The sequence below is a fragment of the Typopeltis vanoorti genome, chromosome 12 (genome assembly GCF_054136105.1).
Source record: "Typopeltis vanoorti isolate ZY-2024b chromosome 12, IOZ_Tvanoo_1.0, whole genome shotgun sequence".
Lineage (NCBI taxonomy): Eukaryota > Metazoa > Arthropoda > Arachnida > Uropygi > Thelyphonidae > Typopeltis > Typopeltis vanoorti.
In genome coordinates, this window is record NC_143560.1 from 77,074,234 (window position 1) to 77,087,643 (window position 13,410).

A 13,410-nucleotide genomic window follows, 5' to 3' on the forward strand; every position below is an offset into this window, starting at 1 on the left:
TAGGTGCATGACATGGAAAAGAGATAATTGACTTCTCATCACATGTGACTACTGATGCATGTCGGTCAAGTTTTCTTCCTTGTTACAACATACTTGTACGCCATTAACTACCTGCTACGTCGTAAGCAGAAACCTGTTCCGTTTTAAAGTTTATCGACGAATGAAGTGGGATATTTAAATTGTCAAGAGGTACTAATAGACACGCTGCTACCCATGACGTAGCAAATGTTCCATGATTTAAAACTAGGGTAAACCTATAGTTTGAAGTGTTGATGTTTAGTTTCAACTTATGAAAGAGAAAGAGGAAAGGAACATTTGAGTTCTTACAAAAGTGTTTTTATTGTTTGTAGACCATACAACCCGATATCAAGTTGTGCGTACATGGAAGTTAGTGCATGCTTTAAAAGTTGAGTGGTATAAGATGAATGTTTACTTGGCTGCAAGACGTTTTGTAAATTATTTACTAACAGGATCGCCGGTAAGTAAGAGTTTATTCTGCTTCTCAGTCAAGGCATCCAGTAGTGATGCTTTGGTGAAATTCGTTGTCAAGTTTTAACAGATACGTCCAAGAAATTCCTATTCGTTGAATAGCAAGATATGTAATGCAGTGGATGTCGGATACCGATTCTTTTCAGGGATATCCTACCTTGGTGCTCTATTTTCTTTCTCTCTCTTTTAATTCAAAATCAGGGAGTTGTGCATCTTAGTAAGTGCAATAATAATAAATCATTATTATTGCACTACGCAGCTTCATAAATAAAAAAAAAAAAAAAATCTACCGGCTGCTCTGTGGAATTAGCGGATCGATGTACGTAAAAATAGCCAAAACCAATTAAGTAGTTGTAATTACGCAGTAAACTGATGCGCTATTACATTAGAGCTAATTCTTTTAATTAGCTCTAATCATTTATTGCGAAGACGTCAAGGCATTTCGGTTTGGAAAGACATAGGTTCAAATCTACTTTTGAGCGAGGAACCTTTATCGAGGGATTTTCAACTGAAGAGAGAGTTGATTGATCTTACGTAGAAATGAACTATTCCCCCCCCCCCAAAGAAACCTGGGTTTTTCATTCTGCAAACAAATCTGAAGAACGCAGTTTACAGAGATCGATATCATGTACTTAGTTTTTTGGCCATTATCCCAGCCAAGCGAACGAAATAAATTCTAAATGGCTCTGCTGTGAACCAACTGAAACAGCTGCCAGAGCAAGGAAACCCTGAATCAGAAAGCATCACTAAAAAGCAAGTATACGATTCCCTGATTAGGAATAATGCAATATGTCAAGGCAACTGATGCTAAAGATTTCTTTATGCATGATTTTTGATCAGTAGGGCAAACATTCTTTCTAATTCTGGGTCACATTGTGTTAAGCCAGTTTTTGTTTAACAAAAATGTTTGCAGAATAGGTGTCATCTAATTTCATTGAGATTGCCAAGCAGTACTACTATAGAATAAATTAACACCATAACCCATCAAAATCAAGCAGCCTTTTTGTAGGCCACACAATAAACCGTGACAAAGATATGTCCCACACAGGACCATGTCTTTTCACATGAATCTATGGGACTGGTCTCATGATCCTAAAATTTATATGGGAAAAAAAAAACTTTTTATTATTATCTGCAACAAATATATTTCATATTTTTGAGGAATAGAATGCACCTAATAACTTTGAATTCCAGATCCACAAAAGCTTGAAGATGATGCTAAACTGATTGATGTATAAAGATGTAAACGTAACCAACTTATCCAATACAAAGTAACCAATGAAAATAATCTAAGCTGATGTAAAATAAATTAATAGAAAATGTGTTAATTCTAATAGAAAAGTACCTAATCTGGTCCATTTTAGTTCGGCATAACCTAGTACAATTTCTTTCATATAAATGAAAATCATATGATGTGTAATGAATAAATGTAGAATTGAAGAGGGTAATCAGAGTAACAAAGTAGAAGTTTTCATCAGTGCCAATCGATGAAGTATTTGTATTATTGGCCACTGATTATTGCAGTCGTGTTAATGATGTGGGTGAGTAATTTTCAAGAATGCCATTAAAATTACTCAAATGAACATATTTATTTAATTAAAAAGATTCATAAAAAATATTGATGTAAAATCAGAACGGAATTAGAATGCCTTTCAATTCAAGCATCAGTTACAAGGATCAACTGATCCTTGCAACTGATAGTGGCTTAAAGAGATTCCAGTGGTTGCAGCAAGATTACTGTAAGTTTTTGGAATAACTTGAAATTTTGTACTTCCCCCCCCCACACTAAACTTAAAAAAACTAACCTTTAAAATGACTGTAAATTTTTTTAAGTACAGGATGTGTGTGCACAATCAATACTGATTCACATATCTGTGTTAGGTTTTAAATCTGTAGTGTTAAATCACATTAATTAACTTGACTTAAAACCATAAAGTTTAGCTGGTACTCCTCCACCCTTGCAATGAATTTCATGGCCTTCCCCATCCTTTAATGCTTGCAGTCTTCTTTTAATAATTATAATCAGTATTCTAGTAGTAAGACTTATACGTTGGTTAGACATAACTGGTAATTAATTTATGGAATTGACAACGCATATAAAGTAAATAAATTAAAGATAACTTTAATGAATCACTTCTATATTTCGGCAATGTCACATTGCCATCTTCGGGAACAAAAAGAAATGGTATGTGCACTAAGGAAAGAACAAAGCAAATTAGGAAGAAAATAAGAACTAATTTTGTTCCTAAAGTCCTAATGGTGCCCTCTTGCGGGCTAATTTGGTAGTCTTGGCCGTTGGGCTGAAGTTCTCAAAATGAAAGTCTCCCAAATTTGGGGCAGTTTCATGCACCCAAATTTGTTGAGGTTAGGAAAGTTTTTTAGAGCTGCTGAAGATTCTTTGAATAGTCTTTCGTATTTAAACTTGCTGCGATGGATTATTTTTGTCTTCTTCCAACGAATTTTATGGTGGGTATCTAAGGCATGGTCTGCCAGTCCAGAGCGGCTGAACTGGTGAAACCGGATGTAGTCTTGGTGTTCTGAAATCCTGATATTTGTTGTTCTGCCTGTTTGGCCAAAGTAGGACAATTTGCAGCTGCAAGGGACCTGGTATACACCAGGTAGGTCTAGAGGAAGTGGTTGGTCTTTGGTAGAGTGGATAAGGGATGCCAACTTTTTATATGGTCTGTAACAGGAAGTAAGGTCATATTTTTTGAGGATATTAGTTATTTTTTCAGAGGTGCCTTGGATGTAGGGGATAGTGATAGACTTGGTGTAGTCTTTATTGTGGAGGGGGGGAGGGGGGTTGTGGTTTACAGGTTTTAGTATTTTTTGGATTTTTTTGGGGTTGTAGCCATTGGCTAAGAAAGTGTTGAGGATGTGGTTTAGTTCCATAGTCAGGGCCTTGTCATCTGAGCAGATTAATTTTGCCCTGTTTTATCACCTCATATTGTTGTGAGGGGGGGGGGGATTGCTGGTGAATGTATCTGCCAGTGTGGGTGGGTTTTCTGTAAACAGAGAAAACCAAAGATCCATCAAGCTGGCGGGTGATTAAAGTGTCTAGGAAGGGGAGGGTGTTGTTTTCCTCTTTTTCTTTTTCTAATTTTCTAATTGGAATTCTAATTTCTAATTCTAATTTCTAATTGTCCTACTTTGGCCAAACAGGCAGAACAACAAATATCAGGATTTCAGAACACCAAGACTACATCCGGTTTCACCAGTACAGCCGCTCTGGACTGGCAGACCATGCCTTAGATACCCACCATAAAATTCGTTGGAAGAAGACAAAAATAATCCATCGCAGCAAGTTTAAATACGAAAGACTATTCAAAGAATCTTCAGCAGCTCTAAAAAACTTTCCTAACCTCAACAAATTTGGGTGCATGAAACTGCCCCAAATTTGGGAGACTTTCATTTTGAGAACTTCAGCCCAACGGCCAAGACTACCAAATTAGCCTGCAAGAGGGCACCATTAGGACTTTAGGAACAAAATTAGTTCTTATTTTCTTCCTCATTTGCTTTGTTAGTTCCTTAGTGCACATAACATATCTTTATGTTCCCGAAGATGGCAATGTGACATTGCCGAAATATAGAAGTGATTCATTAAAGTTATCTTTAATTTATTTACTTTATATGCGTTGTCAATTCCGTAAATTAATTACCAGTTATAATCAGTATTGTATAGAATGCCAGTAAGGCTTATGATAAAATGAATACTTTTAAAAAAATAGCTTACGGAGCATGACTGAATATTTTGAAAAATTTACAAAACATCTTAGATTTCAGATTAAGGAAGATTTTTGCTGCCTATATCTCCTGTTATAAGCTAAAAATTCAGAACATCTCAGAAACTAAGAGCATTCCTTATTATTTATTATATTAAACTTGTGAAATTTATTTATTTCATATGGAGTTTCCCCCTTTTTTTCCCCATGCAAGGAATGTAAGGAAATTCGATAAGATGCGTGACGAATGAAAATGCGCACAAGGTCTGTTTTCCGAGAGGTAGAATGAGCAGAGAGGTTGAAGCATTAGAAAAGAATAGTTCACAAGCAAAAGAGTTAATAGTGGTAGTTCACATGAATGATTTGGCTGCTATCAAGAAGAATGTAAGGAGAGATGTCATGAGGCTGTTACGGAGAGCGAAAGATGGTGTGGTTGGTAAGGTAGTCAGCATGTTGCCCAGGTATGATAATGAGTTGAGAAGGCAAGCAAAGATTATGAGTGGTATGCTAGCAAAGTTGTGCGAGGAGAAAGGAGTTCATTTTGTGAATGTATGGGATGAGTTTTAGGAGTGGATAGAGCTGTGTGAAAGAGATGGACTACATTCGAATGGATTTGGTGCGAGTCATTTGGAGAAACTTGCTGCAAGAGAGAATGACTGAAGTGAATGTAAGACCTGAAGAATCAAGAGGTGTTGTGGAAAAGTAGGAGAGTAAGGTAGGTGAGTTTGTGAATGGAGAGGTGAGTGTTGTGTGTGTGTGTGTGACGAGAATAGGAGAGAAGGAACACAGAGTGGACAAGGAAGCAATGGTGGTCAGGGTGGACAGGGGGAACGCTGTTTGAAAAGTGTTGATGGTTTCAGGATTAGATGTGCAAGTGCACGAGAAAATATTAAGACAGTCAAGGATGTGGGGGTGACATTTAGGTCTGGGGAGAGGTGTAATATCAGTGATGATAAACAGAAATGGACAGAGAAGAGTGCAGAGGAGTCATGTCCGAGAAGTGGGGGGTTAGTAGGACATGTTATAGAAACAGAAATTAACTAGTCCATATGTTTACAAATGCTAGTAGTATTTGAAACAAGGGGAATGAAATTGTAGCATTGATAGTTTCATTTGCCCAAAAATTGTTGGTATAAGTGAGACAGGGTTGAACGAGGATGACATTCTGACAGGAATAGAGTTGGAGGAAGGGGTATGTAGTCTTTTGTGAAGACAAATTGACCACAAATTTCATTTGTGGTAATATAGTCTGGAACGAAGAGATGGCATCAGAAACCAAAGAGAATGAATTTCTTGAGTTTTTAAGGGATAACTACCCTAAGCAGTACGTAATAGAGACCACACATGGAGCGAGAGTCTTGGATTTGATTATCTCATTAGAAGATGTTGTAAATGAAGTGTCACATCTTCCCATCCAGCCTGGTTGGCGTATCCGCTCTCCAGCCAAAAGGCTGATGGTTCGAAGACCGCCATGGGTATGGATGTCTGTGATTGTCCTACTAACGGTCTACCATATGCACTGCTGTAACTTGTGTCCTGGCACAGTATGACCTTTAATGTCTTTGTGCCATAAAAATCAATAACAAACAAACAAACATCTTCCAGTTGGTGAAAGTGACCATGAAGTGATTATTTGGGTGGTGAGCCATATCAGGACTTTTGTGAGAAAGAGTTATGTGGAACTATAAAGCAAGTGATTATGGCAAACTCAGGAGACAGTTTGCACCGATATTGTGCAATGAGGAATTGCATGGAAAGGAAATCAATGCTGATTGGTCTCTGCCCAGGAAGTATCTGGCAGAGACAATGACTGATTGTATTCCAAAGGTCAGGAGATTAAATACAGTAGGTGTAAAATGGATGATTGAAGTGTTGAAGCATGCATTCTGGAAGAGAAAGGTGTTGTGGAGATCGCACAAGATGAGTGGAGATAATCAGTTACCTGAGGAGTACAAAGATCAAGCAAGGAAGTTAACTCAGTAAGGGAAGCAGGTAGCAAAAGTGTGGTATGAGCAGCAGTTAGCAAATGACACTAAAAGAAATCCTAGGGAGCTTTTTTGATATGTGGCCAGTAGAAGGAAGAATGATTATGGGAGGATGGTGTTGGTCAGTGATAATGGGAGAATGATAAACACTGAGAAGAACATAGTAGAGGTGTTAAATGAGCAGTTCCTTAAAGTATTCCATCCTTGTGATTGTACCATAATGCAGAACTTGAGAGCAGTGGGAATGCAGAAGAAATCACTCATGGTGAGTGAGCAGGTATATGAAGAATATTGAGTAAACTTGATATCAACAAGGCCATGGGACTTGATGGTATATAACTGCTTGTCTTGAAGGAAAGTTCCAGGGAGTTAACAACAGCTTTCACATGCATTTTTAACACAAGTCTTTGATTAGCCCAGGTGCCAAAAGAATGGAAAGATGGCAACATTATTCTGCTTCGTAAAGAGGGGGTGATAAGACTAAGGATGTGAATTATAGGCCAATCTCCTTGTCGGGAGTTAGTCAAGGTATTGGAGAAGCTAGTGAGGACAAGGATTCAGAACTGGATGGACAGAAGTAGAATTCTCTTTAATGGACGGCATGGGTTTGCTAAAGGAAAATTGGGTTTTAGCAATCTGCTTACTTATTATAACAAGGTGATTATTGTGACAAGAGGAGGATGCATATACAGTTGTATATTTACATTTTGCAAAGATTTTTGATAGATTACCACATGACACAAACTAGTAGTTAAATTGGAACAAATGGGGTTAGATAGTAGATTAGTGTGTTGGCTGTCTGATAGGTATCAGCAGGTTGTGTGTGGAGGGGAGTGATATCCCAGAAGAGGAAAATCACAAGTGGCATTCCCAAGGGATCGATCTGTTTTGGGCCATTGTTCTTTAATTTGTATGGAAATGACATTGGAAAGGGCTTAAATGGCGATACAAAGTTGATGAGAGTTACGAGAAATAGAGCAGATTTTGTAGTTTTGCAAGAGAACCTAAATGGGAAAGTGTGTGGGGGTGTGAGTTTAATGTTGCAAAGTATAAGGTTTTAAAATTTGGGAAGCAAAGACGGGATGCAGAGTTTAGGATTGGTGGGAATATTTTGGAGAAGGTGAAGAAGATGAAAGATTTGGGGGTTGTGGTGAATAGGGATTTGAAATTTCGTGGCCATATTACTAAAATTGGGAGGATGACACAGCAGATTATGGAAATGATGCAGAGAAAACTGGCATGTAGAAGTAAGGATGTTTTGATTCCATTGTACAAGACTTTGGCCTGACCAAAGTCTTGTACAATGTACAAAGCCTGACCAAAGTCAGAGATCAGATTGATCTCTGATCTAATCCTCAGATCAGAGATCAATCACCTCTGATCCTCAGATCAGAGATAATTGACTAAGTTGGTTTCTAGTCTCCTGAATGTGGAATATGAGAACAGATTGAGAGGATGCAAATTACAGAGCCTAGTGGGTAGAAGGAAGAGGAGAGACATGATAGGGACGTATAAGTTGGTAGGGGGTTAATTATCAGATTAACGTGGATGAGATTTTTCATAGAATATCTGGAGATGGAGAACAAGAGGCCATCCCAGTAAGCTGTATAAGGTGGATTTGAGCGAGGAGTAGATTTATTTGCATGGTGAGTGGTGGGTGATTTGAATGTTTATTGCCTGAGAGTGTGGTGTGAGTGCAGGGACAGTAAATGCATTTAAGTTGAGCTACGATGAGCTGTGTGTGTGTGGGGGGGGGGAGAGTGGAACCTTCCATGAGGAGTCTGTGGAGGCCTGTTGATTAATAATAGTAATAATAATAACATGCTTACTGCTTGGAATGGAGTAAAAATAGTGAAATTCATCTCATCGATATATTTGGTAATTAGTTTACAGAATTAACAACGCATATAAAGTATATTAATTAAAGGTAACTTTAATGAATAACTTCTATATTTCGGCAACATCATGTTGCCATCTTCAGGAACATAAAGATATGGTATGTGCACGCAGGCACTCACAAAGCAAATGAGGAAGAAAGCGAGAAACCAATATTGTTCCTAAAGTCCTAATGGTGCCCTTTGGCAGGCTAATTTGGTAGTCTTGGCAGTTGGGCTGAAGTTCTCATAATGTAAGTCTCCCAAATTGGGTAGTTTCATGCACCCAAATTTGTTGAGGTTAGGAACGTTTTTTAGAGCTGCTGAAGATTCTTTGAATAATCTTTCGTAATTAAACTTGCTGCGATGTATTATTTTTGTTTTCTTCCAATGAATTTTATGGTGGGTATCTAAGGCATGGTCCCAGAGCGGCTGTGCTGGTGAAACCGGATGTAGTCTTTGTGTTCTGAAATCCTGATATTTGTTGTTCTGCCTGTTTGGCCAAAGTAGGACAATTTGCAGCTGCAAGGGACCTGGTATACACCAGGTAGGTCTAGGGGAAGTGGTTGGTCTTTGGTAGAGCGGATAAGGGATGCCAACTTTTTATATGGTCTGTAACAAGAAGTAAGGTCATATTTTTTGAGGATATTGGTTATTTTCTCAGAGGTGCCCTGGATGTAGGGGATGGTGATAGACTTGGTGTAATCTTTATTGTGGAGGGGGTTGTGGTTTACTGGTTTTAGTATTTTTTGGATTTTTTTGGGGTTATAGCCATTGGCTAAGAAAGTGTTGAGGATGTGGTTTAGTTTAGTAGTTAGGGCCTTGTCATCTGAGCAGATTAATTTTGCCCTGTTATATAGTGTTTTTATAACCCCATATTGTTGTGAGGGGTGGGGATTGCTGGTGAATGTATCTGCCAGTATGGGTGGGTTTTCTGTAAACAGAGAAAACCAAAGATTCATCAAGCTGGCGAGTGATTAAAGTGTCTAGGAAGGGGAGGGTGTTGTTTTCCTCTTTTTTTAAGGTGAACTGGACTCTGGGGTGTTGGTTGTTTAAGTGTGTTAGGAAGGAGTGGAGTGTGTCTGAGCCATGTGGCCAAATAGCAAACGCATCATCCACATAACGAAGCCAAATAGTGGGTTTTTGTGGGGCGGGGTTTAAGGCTTTCTCTTCAAATGTCTCCATAAAGAAATTGGCCAAGGGTGGGGAAAGTGGTGAACCCATGGCTGTCCCCTCTATCTCTTTGTAGAACTTTCCTTGCCAAACGAAATAGCCCGGGTTCATTGTGAACTGAAATAGGGCTGAGATATCGGGAGCAAACTTAGCTTGGATGAGCTCAAGGGTTTCTTTGAGCGGGACATTAGTCGGTGGATGTAGTCTGTGTTCTCACTAAAGCCAAACCTCCAAAAACCAACTTATCCAAAAACGAATATGCAGCCCTACAAGAATTGAAAAACAACAAAAAAAAAATAGTAATCACCAAAGCGGATAAGGGAAACGCCACTGTGGTGCTCAATCAAAAAGACTACAAAGGTAAGCTAAATGCTTTAGTACTAGACCGTACGACTTACCTCCCTATTGAATATAATCTGACCAGCTCTCAGATTAGAGCTCTCCACAGACTCCTTAAGAAAGTCACTTCTTGGCCTGTGGAAGTCACCAACAAACTAAAACATAACTCTAGACCCCCCTCCCCGATTATATGGACTCCCAAAAATACATAAACAAAATGTGCCATTGCGTCCCATAGTGGATGGCATTGATTCCCCCACATATAAATTAGCCAAACATTTAGCTAAAACGCTCGCACACTACACTGGCAACACACGATCACACATAAAAAACTCAGCCCACTTTAAAGCCAGTATAGAAAACCTCACACTCCAACACACTGACATAATGGTCAGTTTTGACGTCTCCTCCCTGTTCACTAATGTCCCACTCAAAGAAACCCTTGAGCTCATCCAAGCCAAGTTTCCTCCGGATATCTCAGCCATATTTCAGTTCACAATGAACTCAGGCTATTTCGTTTGGCAAGGAAAGTTCTACAAAAGATAGAGGGGACAGCCATGGGTTCACCACTTTCCCCACCCTTGGCCAATTTCTTTATGGAGACATTTGAAGAGAAAGCCTTAAACTCCGCCCCACAAAAACCCACTATTTGGCTTTGTTATGTGGATGATGCGTTTGCTATTTGGCCACATGGCTCAGACACACTCCACTCCTTCCTAACGCACTTAAACAACCAACACCCCAGAGTCCAGTTCACCTTAGAAAAAGAGGAAAACAACACCCTCCCCTTCCTAGACACTTTAATCACTCGCCAGCTTGATGGATCTTTGGTTTTCTCTGTTTACAGAAAACCCACCCATACTGGCAGATACATTCACCAGCAATCCCCCCCCTCACAACAATATGATAAAAACACTATATAACAGGACAAAATTAATCTGCTCAGATGACAAGACCCTAACTACTGAACTAAACCACATCCTCAACACTTTCTTAGCCAATGGCTATAACCCCAAAAAAATCCAAAAAATACTAAAACCAGTAAACCACAACCCCCCTTCCCCCCCTCCGCAGTAAAGATTACACCAAGTCTATCACCATCCCCTACATCCAGGGCACCTCTGAGAAAATAACCAATATCCTCAAAAAATATGACCTTACTTGTTACAGACCATATAAAAAGTTGGCATCCCTTATCCGCTCTACCAAAGACCAACCACTTCCCCTAGACCTACCTGGTGTATACCAGGTCCCTTGCAGCTGCAAATTGTCCTACTTTGGCCAAACAGGCAGAACAACAAATATCAGGATTTCAGAACACAAAGACTACATCCGGTTTCACCAGTACAGCCGCTCTGGGCTGGCAGACCATGCCTTAGATACCCACCATAAAATTCTTTGGAAGAAAACAAAAATAATACATCGCAGCAAGTTTAAATACGAAAGATTATTCAAAGAATCTTCATCAGCTCTAAAAAACGTTCCTAACCTCAACAAATTTGGGTGCATGAAACTACCCCAAATTTGGGAGACTTACATTATGAGAACTTCAGCCCAACTTCCAGACTACCAAATTAGCCCGCCAGAGGGCACCATTAGGACTTTAGGAACAATATTAGTTTCTTGCTTTCTTCCTCATTTGCTTTGTGAGTGCCTGCGTGCTCATACCATATCTTTATGTTCCTGAAGATGGCAACGTGACGTTGCCGAAATATAGAAGTTATTCATTAAAGTTGCTTTTAATTAATATACTTTATATGCATTGTTAATTCCATAAACTAATTACCAGTTATGTTTGACCAACATATAAGCCTTGCTAATAGAATCATTGATATATTAAAATAGAAGACAGACTTAGTCAGCTTATAGCTCTAGTTATGAGTTACTAAGGCTTTGGTTTTTACTATATTATCGAATGGTTTAGACCTACATGGAGTGAAAAGAGTGAGATTCATCTCATCGATGAATCTCACGCTTTGGTTGTTTTTTTAATTCTGCTATTAATTCTTAAAAAAAAAAAAGTCTTTCGAGTTTGTATTTGTTGTGGTGAAGCATAATAGTTTTCATGCAAAGCATCCAAGGCATGGCCAGCCAAAACTGACTGACCACATTTATGGTGGCAGACATATTTCTTATGTTCTTCTAAGTGGGTGTTTGCATTTCCCAGTTTGACCATAATATGTTAAGTTGGAGGAACTTTGTGAATATCAGAAAGATAGGTAGAGGATCCTTGGAAGAGCAGATGAGATTTGAATGCAGTGCAGAGATTATACTTTATTAGAGTTCTGGCTGTTTTTTCTTGGATACAAGGAACAATGATAGCACTGTTGTAGTCAGCATGTGGAGAAAAATGCGAGGAACAATTAATTTGTTGATCTTTTTGGCATTGTGGCCATTGGACAAGAAGGTCTATCAAATAAAGGAGGGTTCAGCTCTAAGTTCAGCCTTGATAGAACAGATTGGAGGCTCTATTAACAAGGGTTTTGATAACACCATATTGTTGAGAGGGGGGGAGGATGAGGTGAAATTTTATATGTATCTACCTGTATGGGTGAATTTTCTATTAACTGAAAAGGAATGGGTGCCATTGGGAAGATGTGTGATTAGAAAAGGCAGGTTATTTATTATTTTCTTTTTCTATAGTGAACTGGATTCTAGGGCGATGTCTGTTGAAATGAAGGAGTCTAATGTGTCTGAGCTATGTGGCCAAATAGAACACGCCACTAATGTATCTTAGCCCAGATAGAAAGTTTGAGAATAGCAGTATTAGGAACTTTTTTTTTTTTCCAGAATGCACCATATAATAATTGGCTAGAGGGGGAGAGCTCATGGCTGTACCCTCAATATCTGTTTATAAATGGTATCTTTCCAAGTGAAGTAACCAGAATGAATGGTAAAATTAAAAAGATTCTTGTTATTAGGAAAAAAACATTTTTTAGTAATTTTAATGTATCAAAAAGAGAGATATTGGTAAAAAGAGAGTAGCATTAAAGCTTACCATGATATTATTATCAAAAACTAAATTTTGAATTAAAGATGTGAAATTTTTAATATAAGATGAAGAATGACCTGTAAGCGGGGTTGAGGATTTAGCTAACATAAAAGGAGAGCAGAGGTGGGGGGGGATCAGTAGCATCTACTATGGGATGGAGAAAGGGTTATCGGGTTTATGAATTTTTGGCCATCCACATATCTGGGGAGTGGGGGGGAGGAAATGTCTAAATGGTTTGAGTTTTTTTTAACTATTTTAGGAGACAAAGGTTGGACATTTTTAAGAAGCCTTTTTAATGTTTTCTTTTGAGAATTGCTGGAATCATAATTATAATTCTGTGGTTTATAAGTAGTGTGGTCTCTGAGCAACACATTCATTTTTTGATTATATTCTCTATAGCCTCGAAGACTGCAGTGGTATTACCCTTATCGGCTCTGGTGATTATTATGCTACTGTCTTTGTAATTTATGAAGAGAGAGCGGAATTAACTGTTAGAGATTTCTTCTAGACAGCTTGAGAAAAACTTTTTAGAATCGGTAGCATATTTAAAGAACCGACCAAATCTTAATAAATATGGGTGTATTAAACTTCCCAAGATTTGGGAAACTAATTCTTAGGCTTCCTGCCTGACAGCTAAGGCCCTTCATAGAACTTTTAGGCTTTCAGTCAAATTTTTTCCACTTATTATATTGTGCAATTTTGTGTGTGTGTTTCTGCAGTTTTAATATTGTTTCCCTGATGTCTGTGACTGAGGCAAATATAGAAGTGGTTAAACTTGTGTTTAATTATTTATATATGCTGTATTTATTCCATTAAACCTTAGATGTTTTCACTAA

The 13,410-nt window shown here is 38.4% G+C and overlaps 1 protein-coding gene across 4 annotated transcripts in view; it reads left to right on the forward strand.

Moving 5' to 3' along the window:
* MsrA (methionine sulfoxide reductase A) overlaps positions 1–13,410 on the forward strand; it is a 71,236-nt gene that overhangs the window by 24,449 nt on the left and 33,377 nt on the right. The window contains exon 1 of one of the 4 annotated variants that reach the window (XM_090401468.1): positions 65–478. The exons of 2 other annotated variants lie outside the window; for them this stretch is intronic. The gene's annotated coding sequence lies outside the window, so the exon portion shown is untranslated. Of the gene's footprint in view, positions 1–64; positions 479–13,410 lie in introns of those variants that run through there. One more of the 4 variants, XM_090401471.1, reaches the window with a different exon arrangement.